General features: G+C 45.4%; 1 protein-coding gene and 1 long non-coding RNA gene across 4 annotated transcripts in view; both read right to left on the bottom strand.

Moving 5' to 3' along the window:
* GAS7 (growth arrest specific 7) overlaps positions 1-12,268 on the bottom strand; it is a 139,530-nt gene that overhangs the window by 89,357 nt on the left and 37,905 nt on the right. The gene's annotated exons all lie outside the window — the stretch shown is intronic.
* Positions 3,861-11,127, bottom strand: LOC310755357. The gene is made up of 3 exons (XR_014544328.1): positions 10,844-11,127; positions 5,492-5,668; positions 3,861-3,985 (listed from the first exon to the last, which is right to left on the bottom strand). It is a non-coding gene; the product is annotated as an uncharacterized lncRNA (long non-coding RNA).

The following is a 12,268-nucleotide window of genomic DNA, read 5'->3' as shown; positions in this document are numbered from 1 at the left end:
GTAGCTCTGGTCAGTGCTTGGATGGGTGATGGCCTGGGAACCATATAAGCGCTGCCTTGGATTGTCCAGGTGGGATATAAATCTAAGAAAAAATGAATAGCCTGACTACTGCGGTCCATACATTTGCAACCCCCTAGTTAGACCACTATAATGCTCTGTATGTGGGCTTTCCCCTGTGCTCAGTTCGGAAGCTGCAGCTAGTATAGAACACATCAGCCAGGGTGCTCAGTGGTGACCCGAGGGATGCTCACCCATGCCTTATGTTTAAAGAACTGCATTAGTTGTTTGTCAGTGACCCAGCAATGTTCATGGTTTTTATTGCTGGTATATAAAGCCCTAAACAATTTGGGACCAGGATACCCAGAAAAATGCCTTCCCCATTACACTCTGGTCTGAGCCTTTAGATCTTCCAGGGAAAAGCTTGATGTGAGGATTGTCTCTCACACAAGTGAAGTCTGGACTGGACTTTCAATGGTATAAACCATATATAGCTTGGCTTCTGTGAACCTCAGTGCCTGCCCACCTTCTTTTATACAGTGGTACCTCTGGATACGAACGGGATCCGTTCCGGAGCCCCGTTTGTATCTAGAAGCAAATATAACTAGCGACGGCACGTCTGCGCATGCACGTGACATCAAAATCGACATCCAGAAAGGAGTCATTCTGAATTGTAATCTTAATGATTAACATTAAGGAGATCTAATTATGTTGGTCTAATAGATGAGAATCCCCACGGCGGGGTGAGCTCCCGTCGTTCCGTCCCAGCTCCTGCCCACCTAGCAGTTCGAAAGCACTCTTAAGTGCAAGTAGATAAATAGGTACCGCTTTATAGCGGGAAGGTACCGTATTTTTTGCCCTATAGGACGCACCGTCCCATAAGGCGCACCTAGTTTTTTGGGGGGGGAAATAAAGGGGAAAAAAATATTTTCCCCCCCCAGGCGCGGGGCGGGGGCGGGGGAGGCCCGAGCTTCCTCTGACCCCAGCCCCCAAACAGGCAGCTCTCTGCAAGCCGTGAGAGCCCAGCGCTGGCTCCTGCTGCTTGCGGAGAGGTCCGCGAAGCCTGGACGCGCTGATCTCAGCGCGCGCAGGCTTCGGCATGCAGGAAACTCTCCGCAAGCAGCGGGAGCGCTCCCGCTGCTTGCGGAGAGGTCCGCGAAGCCTGGAGAGTGAGAGGGGTCGGTGCGCATCGAACCCTCTCGCTCTCCAGGCTTCAGCGAAAGCCTGCATTCGCCCCATAGGACGCACACACATTTCCCCTTCATTTTTGGAGGGGAAAAAGTGCGTCCTATAGGGCGAAAAATACGGTAAACGGTGTTTCCGTGTGCTGCACTGGTGCTGGCTCGCCAGCTGCAGCTTCGTCACGCTGGCCATGTGACCCGGAAGTGTCTTCGGGCGGCGCCGGCTCACGGCCTCTACAGCGAGATGAGCACGCAACCCTAGAGTCGGACACGACTGGCCCGTACGGGCAGGGGTACCTTTACCTTTAATAGATGAGAATTATATTGGCCCAGAGTTTTTAAACACTGAATTCTAGCTCTTCCTAGCAAAGCTAACATTTTAGTGAGGCTCATGGACACACCCAAACACACACACACACACTCATTAAAGTATAATACATCTTTCCACACAGCCACTGTTTGGCTGAGCTAAACTGTGAACGTGGTCCATCTGTTAACCTATGGAAATGCCTAGGGCGGCACAAGCTGACACCGCAGATTTATGCTGCCTGCGGAAACATAAGACAGCAGCACATGACTTCCTGGCCCATCCTGAAAAGAATGCATGTCCATGGCGAAAGTTTAAGCCTTACTCAACAGAGAAAACCACTTCTCGTTTACAAACTGCAGGAAACCCCCCAAAAAAGAGGGATCCTGATGAGGAAACATCTGCGCACTTGACACAGTTATTCGTGCAAAGGGGGTACAGTTTGCACTATTCACTAGCAAGTCCAGATCCTGAAGCTTTGCTAGAACCCAAACAAATCTAGAAGTACAGAACAACAGTCCTCCTGTGACAATTTCTCCTAAGGAAGAACTTTCCTGTAGAAAAGACCTTTTCACTACTTGTGCATTTAATATGTAAAACTAAAGGGTTTATATGCTACGTCAAAAAACGTGAAGTGCAAATGCAAAAACAGGTGTTTGGAATGTGCATGCACACACACGTGAACACACATAAATGCATGTGTGTGTACACACACAGAGAGAGAGAGAGACAGAGAGAGAGAAATACATTAATCAGAAAGATCAGGTAAGATGGCAGCTCCCCACTGAGGGTCCATGGCAGACTTAGTGCTGGGTCTACATAACTTGTGAAAATGATCCTAACAGGTGGAGGGACACTCACTCACCGCAGAAGAAAGAGGAAGTGCGTCACCAAAGAAAGGAGAGCTAAGAGGGCACATCTTTTCATATGCTTACGGTCTGCGAATAAAAACATCCTGAAGGTCCGAGGCCACAAAGAGGTTAGGCTGGCTTCAACTAGAGCCAGGGCTTTCTCGGCTGCGGCTCCAATCTGGTGGAACGCTCTGTCACAAGAGACCAGGGCCCTGCGGGACCTGACATCTTTCCGCAGGGCCTGTAAGACAGAGCTGTTCCACCAGGCCTTTGGTCAGGGCGCAGCCTGACTCCCTCCTCTGGCAATCTGCACAGAATTTTTGTTTAATGGTTGCCATCTATTTGATTTTAATTAATTCTTATAATGAAATGTTTTTAGAATGTTGGATTATATGATTGTTGTTAGCCGCCCTGAGCCCGGCTTTGGCTGGGGAGGGCGGGATATAAATAAAATTTATTATTATTATTATTAGCTATTTTTTGTGCGCATGCTGCAAATTTAGAACTAATTACTAAGACTGAGGGGAAGGACTGAGCCTGGCCTCAGTTGCCTATGCTCTGGAGACCTCCCTCTTAGACTACATGGGGCTGACCTTGAAGTTGCAAAAGGCAGCTGCTAGGTTGGAAAGAAGGACAACCTGGCTGGATAATGTGTCACCGGTCCTGACAGCTTTGCACTGGCTACCAGTGAGCCCAGTTCAATGTGTTAGTGCTAGTAGCACAACACCTTAAACGGCTTGAGTCCATAGCCCCTGAAGTATGTCAAGGTTCAACCATCCCAGGCCCTACAATCAGCACGGAAGCCACTTTCAGGAGACATTTTAATAAATTGATATTTACCCAGGCACTGGACTGCTAATAGATACTAACCACGGCAACCTTGAAATTAGCTAACTGTGAAGGTGATTGCTTTTAAATGTTTTTAGATTAAAACATTTCAAAACAGATATGCTTGTTTTATTTTAAATTGCACAAATTTTTAAATTTCAATATTTTGATGTCTCCTGGGCTCCTTTGAGAGGAAGGGAGGGGCACATGTTTAATAAATAAATAAATAAAATGATTGCAGGTAACTTCTGATGGTTGGCTACCTCTGATGCAGACAGATCTCTGGCTGGTACAGTCGTACCTTGTTTTGAGGCCAGGATCCGTTCCGGAGCCCCAGCCCCTAGCTGAAAAGGACGCAGGGCAAAGCGCCGCATCTGCGTGTGGAGCCGTTTGCACTTATGCGCACGTGAGAAGCACGATTTAGCGCTTATGTGCACGTCTGTACTTCTGGGTTTGCCGCGGACGTTCACTGGAATGGACACTAGACAAGGTGGACGTTCGCAGAGGTGTTACTGTATATACAATAACAGCAGCACAATAAAAGCAAAATATGAGTCATTGTAACAGGCAACTTTTTTTTTTGTTTAAGAAAAGAAAACAGTGTTACAAAAAAGGCCACAGACAAATGTAACACCTATCAAAATCGTGCATGGTTGTGTTAGCTGCAATTTACCAGCAAAACAATGACTGCAAACCTTGAGTATATTTTTTATTACATATAACTTGTTACTGTCTTCCAGAGAATTCTAGCATGATAAAGCTGGTTCCATTTAACTCCCTCTCTTTGGCACGGTTCAATGTAGCTGACACAGGCTGCGCTGCTAAGAGATGTTGAAAAATGGAAACAGGTCAAACAGCTGCACTAAATGACCTAGTTCCTTTGCAGCCTATAATTCCAAGTGCTTGAATGGGCTGAGCAGGACTACAGGACAGAGAGAGAACATGTGTTCTGTATGTAGAAGATCCAAACTTCAGTTCCCAGCATCCCTCTTGAAGAAAGGGCCTCAGGGACCAGGACTGCAAAAGAAAGGCCTTTTGCACTTGGAGAGCTGCTGCCAGCATAGTCCTGGAGAACCTGTGGCCCCTCCAGAAACTGTTAGACTCCCATCATATCCCAATGGCTATGTTGGTTGCGGCTGGTGAGAGTCTGAAATGTCTAGGAGGAAACAGGTTTCCCATCCCTGAAGCACATAAATCCAGAATTATTTGATTCCATATAAAATAGCATACTGGTCAGGTCAGGAGAAAAGATAAACACTTGGAAATTACACAAGAACATCGTGAAAAGTGTGCTCATGCAACATGAATGCCCAAACCATGGGCAGTCCTGTATGTACCATGCAGTTTATGACTGTGGCAATGACCAGCTCTCCCCTCCCCCCCAATCAATCACCCTCAAATGTTCATGTTGCTGAAATTTTGGTTCTTCCTTGCATCTTTACAGAACATTTGGTTTCCATGGCATCAGATATACCGTGTGAGATTGGGCTTATATTTAGAAACTGGAACAGGGATCATGTGAGCACCCAAATAGATATGCTCGTGTTGTTATAGCAACCAACAACTTCTATCTACGATTACTCAAATCAAGATTCTTTTCAGTTGGTAGAAGAATTCACAGTTGAACAAAATGACCCTGTTAGGAATCTCAGCTCCAGAGAGCGGACCCAACCTGGGATGAATATTGCTTGTTTTGCCAATGTTGAAGACGAGCAACAGAAACAGAAGCCTGGCATTGCTGCAGTGTTTATGACTGGGTGGCATTCAGCAGCTGAACAGTTGGAGAGAACCCAAGAGGAGCAAACATGATGGCGCAGCTTAGCCCCTGATGACCCTTTCAAGAGTCACTTGCCCAAATGAATGAGAGATGTACCAAGCCCAGACTGCACATACCACTCTCGCCACAAACGCACTCTATGGCGTTAGCAGGACACCTCTAAAGGGCTTTGTTGCCCTCTTGAGCTCTGGAGAATAGGCTCGTTGTTGGTTGATTTTCAGCAGAGTCACAAGGCAGAGAGACCAGGGCAGCTGCAAAGTGAGAGCTCTAAGACTTGCGTCACACGCTCAGGGAGTCCACAGCATCACCCAACAGGGGGCACATCCAGGCTTCATAAGCCGGGGTTGATCAACTTAACCTGGGTCTGGAGACCTGCAGTTAGATGCACATGGCTTTCTATATGGTCCTCTTCAGTAACTGAATGGATGCTAAACTAAGCCTGCATTTATAACAAACACACTCAATTGCAAGCCCAAATGCCAGAGCTTTCAAAGGCCCTCCAAGTCCCTGGAGACCAAAAGGGCTTTGTTCCACTTCAAGTTTTCTTTACCTGCAGCCTCTCCTCAGGACTTTTCCAGATTTTCATTTCTTTGAGTGATAACTTTTCGTTTCTTGCCAGTGCCGGTGCAAAACATCAACACAAGGCCAACTATTTCACATTGCTGCATGGCAGGGCCAACCCTCTCTTGTACGAGTTAGTTGCAGCAGATGCCACCAGGCCAGCAGCCTATGCAGCGCAAAGAAGAAGAAGAAGAGTTTGGATTTGATATCCCGCTTTATCACTACCCGAAGGAGTCTCAAAGCAGCTAACAATTTCCTTTCCCTTCCTCCCCCACAACAAACACCCTGTGAGGTGAGTGGGGCTGAGAGACTTCAGAGAAGTGTGACTGGCCCAAGGGCACCCAGCAGCTGCATGTGGAGGAGCGGGGAAGCGAACCTGGTTCCCCAGATTACGAGACTACCACTCTTAACCACTACACCACACTGGCTCTCACTGCAGCACAGTGCTCTGTTGTGCGTGGAAGCACCCCCTATTTTGCAGATAAAGTGTAAGAGTGCTTGCTTGCAACCCATTGTCTGCGGGCTATTTTCCCTCAGGTTTTGGCACACAGAGTGAAAGTGGTTAAGGAATGGCAAGCAGCTGTACAGTTCCTCTACTGAGAGTCCCACACATTGCTGTGGAAGACGTGTGGACATATTCTACCAATGATAAGGTACAGCTGGGGCGTTATTGATCTACTTAAGCTAGAGGTGGGCAACCTGTGGCCCTCAGCCCAATTTAGGCTGTGCCCACCTTTAAAGCACACTCAAAACACATTCCCTCCCCTCAAAGAACTCTGGGCACTGCAGTTTGTTAAGGGTTGCTATGAATTGTAATGCTGTGAAGGCCAAACAACAGCGCCCAGAATTCTTTGAGGGGAAGAATGTGTTTTGAATGTGCTTCAAAGCCACAATTTGTATGCAGTGCTAGTGCTCACAGGAGCAGAGACCCCTTAGGGAAAGGAGAGGGAAGTCGTGGAGGGCTAGAAAGAGGGGGAGGGCAAAGTCCTCTGCAAGGAATAAGACTCCTGACAAGAGCAACCTGTCCCTCAACACACAGCCTGCTGCATAGGGAAAGAGAGAGAGAACATAGCAGTAAAAGAGAAGACAGATAGCCAAAAGAAAGAAAATAGAGTGGCCCAGTATGTGGCCCCCAACAGATTGCCCTTTAAAGAATGTGGCCTTTATGCCTGACTAAAGCCCAGAGGCTGCAGTAACAGGGAAGAGTCAGGCATCACCAAATCTACATCCAGCCTCACTAGAGGCAAAGGTAAACCCAACCTATGTCTCCCTTCCACAGATTAGGCCAGGACACAAAGATGGATGAGTATGAATAGGAAGTTAAGAGTCAAGTTATTGGTGTTGCTTGGAATTTCAGATTCTCCACTCCGGTTCAAAGTTGTCTGTGTATCTAAACAGAACTGGGAAGCCCAACAGGAAAGAGTTGCATAAGATTAAACTTTGATACAACCGGCCCTCCAGAGAAAAGAACCAGATGCAGAGGTGAGTCTCGAGAGTCCACTTTCTGTGAAACAGCATTTGCCTCTAAAGCACTGTATGCTTGGAGGAGCCTGGTTTTTATATACATTTCATCCAGCAATATGCAAAGACATTTCATATGCAAGACTTCACCCCCACATTTTATTTTATTTTAAGGATCTCTCAGTTGTGCAACAGTGCATACACAAATTTGGTTTTATGCGCATCAAAAATCCATATGAAAACACTAAAAGTGGCTTGGAAGCACAGTATATAGAGGAAAGGGTGTTTGTTTGCACAATAAAGACAGGTGATCAATTCAGGGCTGCCTCTTTTGAGAGATAAGCCTGATAAGCACAATATATCTATTGCAGGCCTATACCTTTTCAGACGGTAGGTAGAGATCGAAAGGTGGGAAGGATTCAGTAACCTAGGCTACCCCTTACTTAGCATGCTTGCAGTTCTGTCCAAAGAAACATTTTAGCACCCACCTGCACTCCAGACTCAAGGTTACTTCCACATCTACTGTTCGTGAGAACGAGGTCAGCAGCACAGTAGCTTCTCCTAGTGTCGCCAACAAGCCTCAAGCAAGAGCACAAATGGAATCTGAATGGCTGCAGAGGGCCTGGTTCTCTCTGCCCCAGCCAGCAGTGCTTTGCTGTGCAACTGCTCTCTTTCTCACCCTGTAGTAGCCCTTATTAAAGGAAGGGTCTTCCGTCTTCCTCCTCCCTCCCTCCCACCCTCTCTCCTTCCTTGGTCTGCCTAAGAAGATTGCCAACTGCTTCCTTCATTTGACTGTGCCACTGGGGAAGTGGAGTGGAGAAGAAAAAGCTGAGCTGTTTTCTATTTGCTCGCTTGCAAGAGAAAGTAAATTGGGGTGGGTGTTGGGGGAGAAGAGAATATGGAGAAGGAATTATCCATCACTTTAAAACATGCTAGGTTTAAGAGGCAGCTGCCTACCTTCCAATATTTTACAGAGGAAATGCAGTGACACTTCTGTGCATGAGCGGGTGGGTTTGGAGGGCAGAGTCAAGCAAGCAGCACAGCCTAATGGCCCATGGCAGAGCTAATAATCAAGATTCAAAAATGCCAGAAGCAGAAAGCGGAGGAAACTAGAGGTTCATGCAAGCCAATGGCTCCAGATGACTAAAGCAATGAGGCAAACGACAGCTTTCAAAATTCCTTGTACTTTGCCAGTCTCCCCTTTTAAGCCCCCCCCCCAATCTTTTCCAAGTCTCCCCACACTTCCTCCTTAATTTTCTGAGATCAGTAACTTAAAGAAGGAGGGAGCAGGCTTGCCCAAGGCTTTAAGGCAGCCCCCACGCTGGAGGCTCAAACAAGAACACAGGACTTCTCAAAGCCCCTGCAAATGCACAAGCAAGCTACTTCAAAGAGAGCTTTTGCACAGGCGTTTAATTCCCACTCAGCCAACAAGGAAGGATTAAATCCTGCTACCTTGGCTGCCAATGCAGGATTCAAACCTGTCCTTCCACCCATCAGCTGACGTCACCAGTGACATAAGCTGATGGGTAGGTGGCCATGGTTTGGGGAAAATGGCCTCATGAGTCAAAATTGCCCTGTGGGCTGGAGGAGCCCCACTCCTGCTATAAGGTAAAACAGTGTCTAGAATAGAGTTCTACATACAAGCTTGTTTCTTTAAGGCTTCAGCTTCAACTGAACAGACATGTGTATGGCACAAAAAGACAACAGGGAAGGCACCACTTGTTTAAAATTGTGGTGACTAGATGAGACAAACTAGATGTCTGTCCTGAATGAATTTTGAGTGCGACAACTAATACACAACGGGATTCACTGCTGTGTGAGCTGGAGAAGAAGGGGACCAGAGGAAGAATCGTTAAGAACACAACAGCCTACTTTCAGTTTATAATGCTGCTGTAAGAGGAAGTCAGAATTTCCCCTCCCCAATTCATACACAATTGTGGCCCCAATATGGAGAGGATTCCAAATAATATGACAACTCTTATCTATTTAACCCCTATGGCAAACATCCCAGTCTACGTGAACAATGAGCTTCAGGTTACCATCCTAAACCTACTTTATTAGTGAGTGAGTTGTGGACTTACTTCTGAGTAAACATGCACAGGATTGCACTGTCTAGAAGTGCTACCTTTTGCGAGACTTTGTGAAACTGAATTCCATATGGGAATTCCATAGCTACCCCAAACTGCCGGGGTTAACAACTCTCCTTTACATGATTACTATTTCTGAGAAACAAGCAAAGATTGTTTCCAGATTTTCACAGGGGTTCATGATTTTCTTTCAATTTACTTTAGCATTTGATTTGATCCTTGGGTGTATAAACAAAATGACAGGACGAAGCCTATTCATGGTTTATTAGCGGAAGGCAACTGATCATGAGCACAAATCCCAAGTGTGTCAACAGCCCTGACAGGTGGGAAAGGCAAAGTGGAAGCCCTGTCATGTTCAGTGATTTTTGGCTTCAGTTTAGCTTCCATAAATGCAATGGTGAAGTTTGCAACCAAAAAAGAAAAGAAAAGAAAAAAGCCGCAGCAGAAAATTCACAGGAGTCAGCAAGAGTTCAGAAACTAAAAGAGCTATTTTTAGATCTTGGTGAGAAAATTTTAATGTGATTACCCCTCAAATGTCAAAAAGGATTCCTGGGAGATCAATATATACGATACAGCTGCCAAAAAACCATAATAGTGAAGCTGAAGGAGTCTGGGAGAGTGACTGAACCTTTGGTTCCTTTGAAACAAAAAGGGCAGGCACAACACATAATTAAGAGGAAGTTTCCTCATGTTGTTGTTTTAAGTAACTAACATTGCCTAATGCAACTAAAAAAAGTGAGTAGTCTCATTTTTTTTACATTTTCCCATACTTCTTGTCCCTGCAACATAGTTGCACATAAATTGAAACTCCCCATAATTTGGGAAGTGGGAGTTGCAAGAAAAATGGGATTCAAGCCCTAGGCTTCTAAGCTTCAGAGTGCCTTCAATGAAGTCATGGCCCAAAGATGTCTACACCTATTGCATGCTTTCCTTTCTAGCACAAAACAGGCTAAAGTATGCAAATCAAGAATGCGAAGCACACCCTTGTCCTGCTCACACTGAACTACTTACTGGTGCCTGGAGTGGGGGAGGGGTGCGGAGTCCAGGTAAGTCCAATTCACACTGGGTACGGGCATTGGCTTCATGAAGATCTTGGCCCCTCAAGTAAATGGGTGTTGCATCCAAGTTGGCTAGACATCGTGAGTTGCAGCCATGCTATAATCACCCAATTCCCTAATCACTCATGACATATAATAAAAAAGGTAAAGGACCCCTGACAGTTAAGTCCAGTCGTGAACGACTCTGGGGTTGCGGCGCTCATCTCACTTTACTGGCCGAGGAAGCCGATGTTTGTCCGCAGACAGTTTTTCCAGGTCATGTGGCCAGCATGACTAAGCCGTTTCTGGCGAAACCAGAGCAGTGCACGGAAACACCATTTACCTTCCTACTGGAGCGGTACCTATTTATCTACCGGTACTTGCACTTTGACATGCTTTCAAACTGCTAGGTTGGCAGGAGCAGGGACCGAGCAACGGGAGCTCACCCCGTTGCAGGGATTCGAACCGCCAACCTTCCAATCAGCAAACCCTGTAAGATGACACAAATCTACTGACCTCAGTCAGGGCCTCTAGAATTTAGGATGATACGTTATACCTCTGGTGAAGTGGACTGCAGTTGGCAAAAAGTGTATGGCATAATAAATTTGCTCCATCTTAAGACTCTGTTGTTTTTGCTGTAACAGACTGCCCCTCTGGAAACTGCCCCTGGTAAGTAATTTGAAGAGGTGCAGCAATGATAGGAATCGTTGTGAACAAACCATGTCAAAAGTAGTTTCTAGTCACTGCCTTACTTACATCTGTCCATTGATTTGGTAGAGAAAAATAATACTTTAAACTCCATGTTACACTTCACCCTTCACTCTAATGTTGCAGCTACTGACCCATAAGGCAGAGGTGTGCTAATGGATGTTACTTCTTTTTGTATCATAGTATAGAACAGAAACTTTATTCGCCTCAGCCAATGGCCATAGCAACAAGAGAACATTACAATATACAGTGGTACCTCAGGTTAAGAACTTAATTCATTCTGGAGGTCTATTCTTAACCTGAAACTGTTCTTAACCTGAGGTACCACTTTAGCTAATGGGGCCTCCCACTGCCGCCGCACCACCACCATGGAATTTCTGTTCTCATCCTGAAGCAAAGTTCTTAACCCGAGGTACTATTTCTGGGTTAGCGGAGTCTGTAACCTGAAGCGTCTATAACCCGAAGTGTCTGTAACCCGAGGTACCACTGTACACAGAAGAAAGTGAAAATTAAATTTAAAAGCACAGTTTGGGGTCCTGAGTCAACAGTCAGATAATGGACCTTATTCTGATTGCCCCAGCTAAGAACCTAGCAACCTTTGCTGTTGTCTGCTCCACTTGAGCTGCCAGAAGAAAGGACATATTGTACCATATTGAAGTGAGAATCAACAGCTGTACTAAAAAAAGAACTCCTAGATATGCCACCAGCCTTCCATTTTTTAACAAGGTTAACAACACTGCCCAGCTAACAGGTACCAAAACTACTGTATCGGCTGAATAAATTTCTGAGGGCACCTCCTAGAAATATTAAAAGCCTTATTTCATTTCTTTGATATTTCCCTGTGGATTGATTTTAAATTCCAGATTTAAAATCACACACGAAGGCTAATTTAGATAACAGCTTTAAATTAAGTTTCCCATTTTGGAACTCATGTATTTCCTGAAGAAATTGCATTATTGGTGGATTCTTTTAACACATAAAAACATTTTGGTTTGCATCTGAATATGATGGTTATACAAGCTAGGAGCATAATGCAGCTCACATGAACTGCAGAATGATAACTGCTTAGGGACAAGAGACAAATTTCTGCTTGGCTCCTTCTGTATATACACAAGGATATCATTAAGCAACCTTGAAGGTTGAAGAACCTGCAATCCTATGCAGCAATCTGAGTTTTTTTGCCCGGGGTGGTGGTGGTGATCCTATACAAATTAGGCTAATGTGAATTGCATTGGAAAATCTCCAGATGCGCTAGAAAGTGTGATGTAATTTATTATGTTTCTTTTACTGGTGATTTGTAAACAAAGCTTTAAAAGTACCCCATGTTAACATTTTGTCCCAGTACACCTGGAATATTTGGCGGGGGAAATTAAAGCAAGCTTAATATGATTTGAATGTTATACTATGTCAAAATGTTTTTGTAGTACTTGTAAATAATTAAAGGCAATGCTTGGGAGAACTGGCAGAAAAACA

This window comes from Podarcis filfolensis (assembly GCF_964270895.1).
Source record: "Podarcis filfolensis genome assembly, chromosome: 2".
Lineage (NCBI taxonomy): Eukaryota > Metazoa > Chordata > Lepidosauria > Squamata > Lacertidae > Podarcis > Podarcis filfolensis.
Note: the sequence above shows the minus strand (reverse complement) of the source record. Positions and strands in the feature narration are given on the sequence as shown.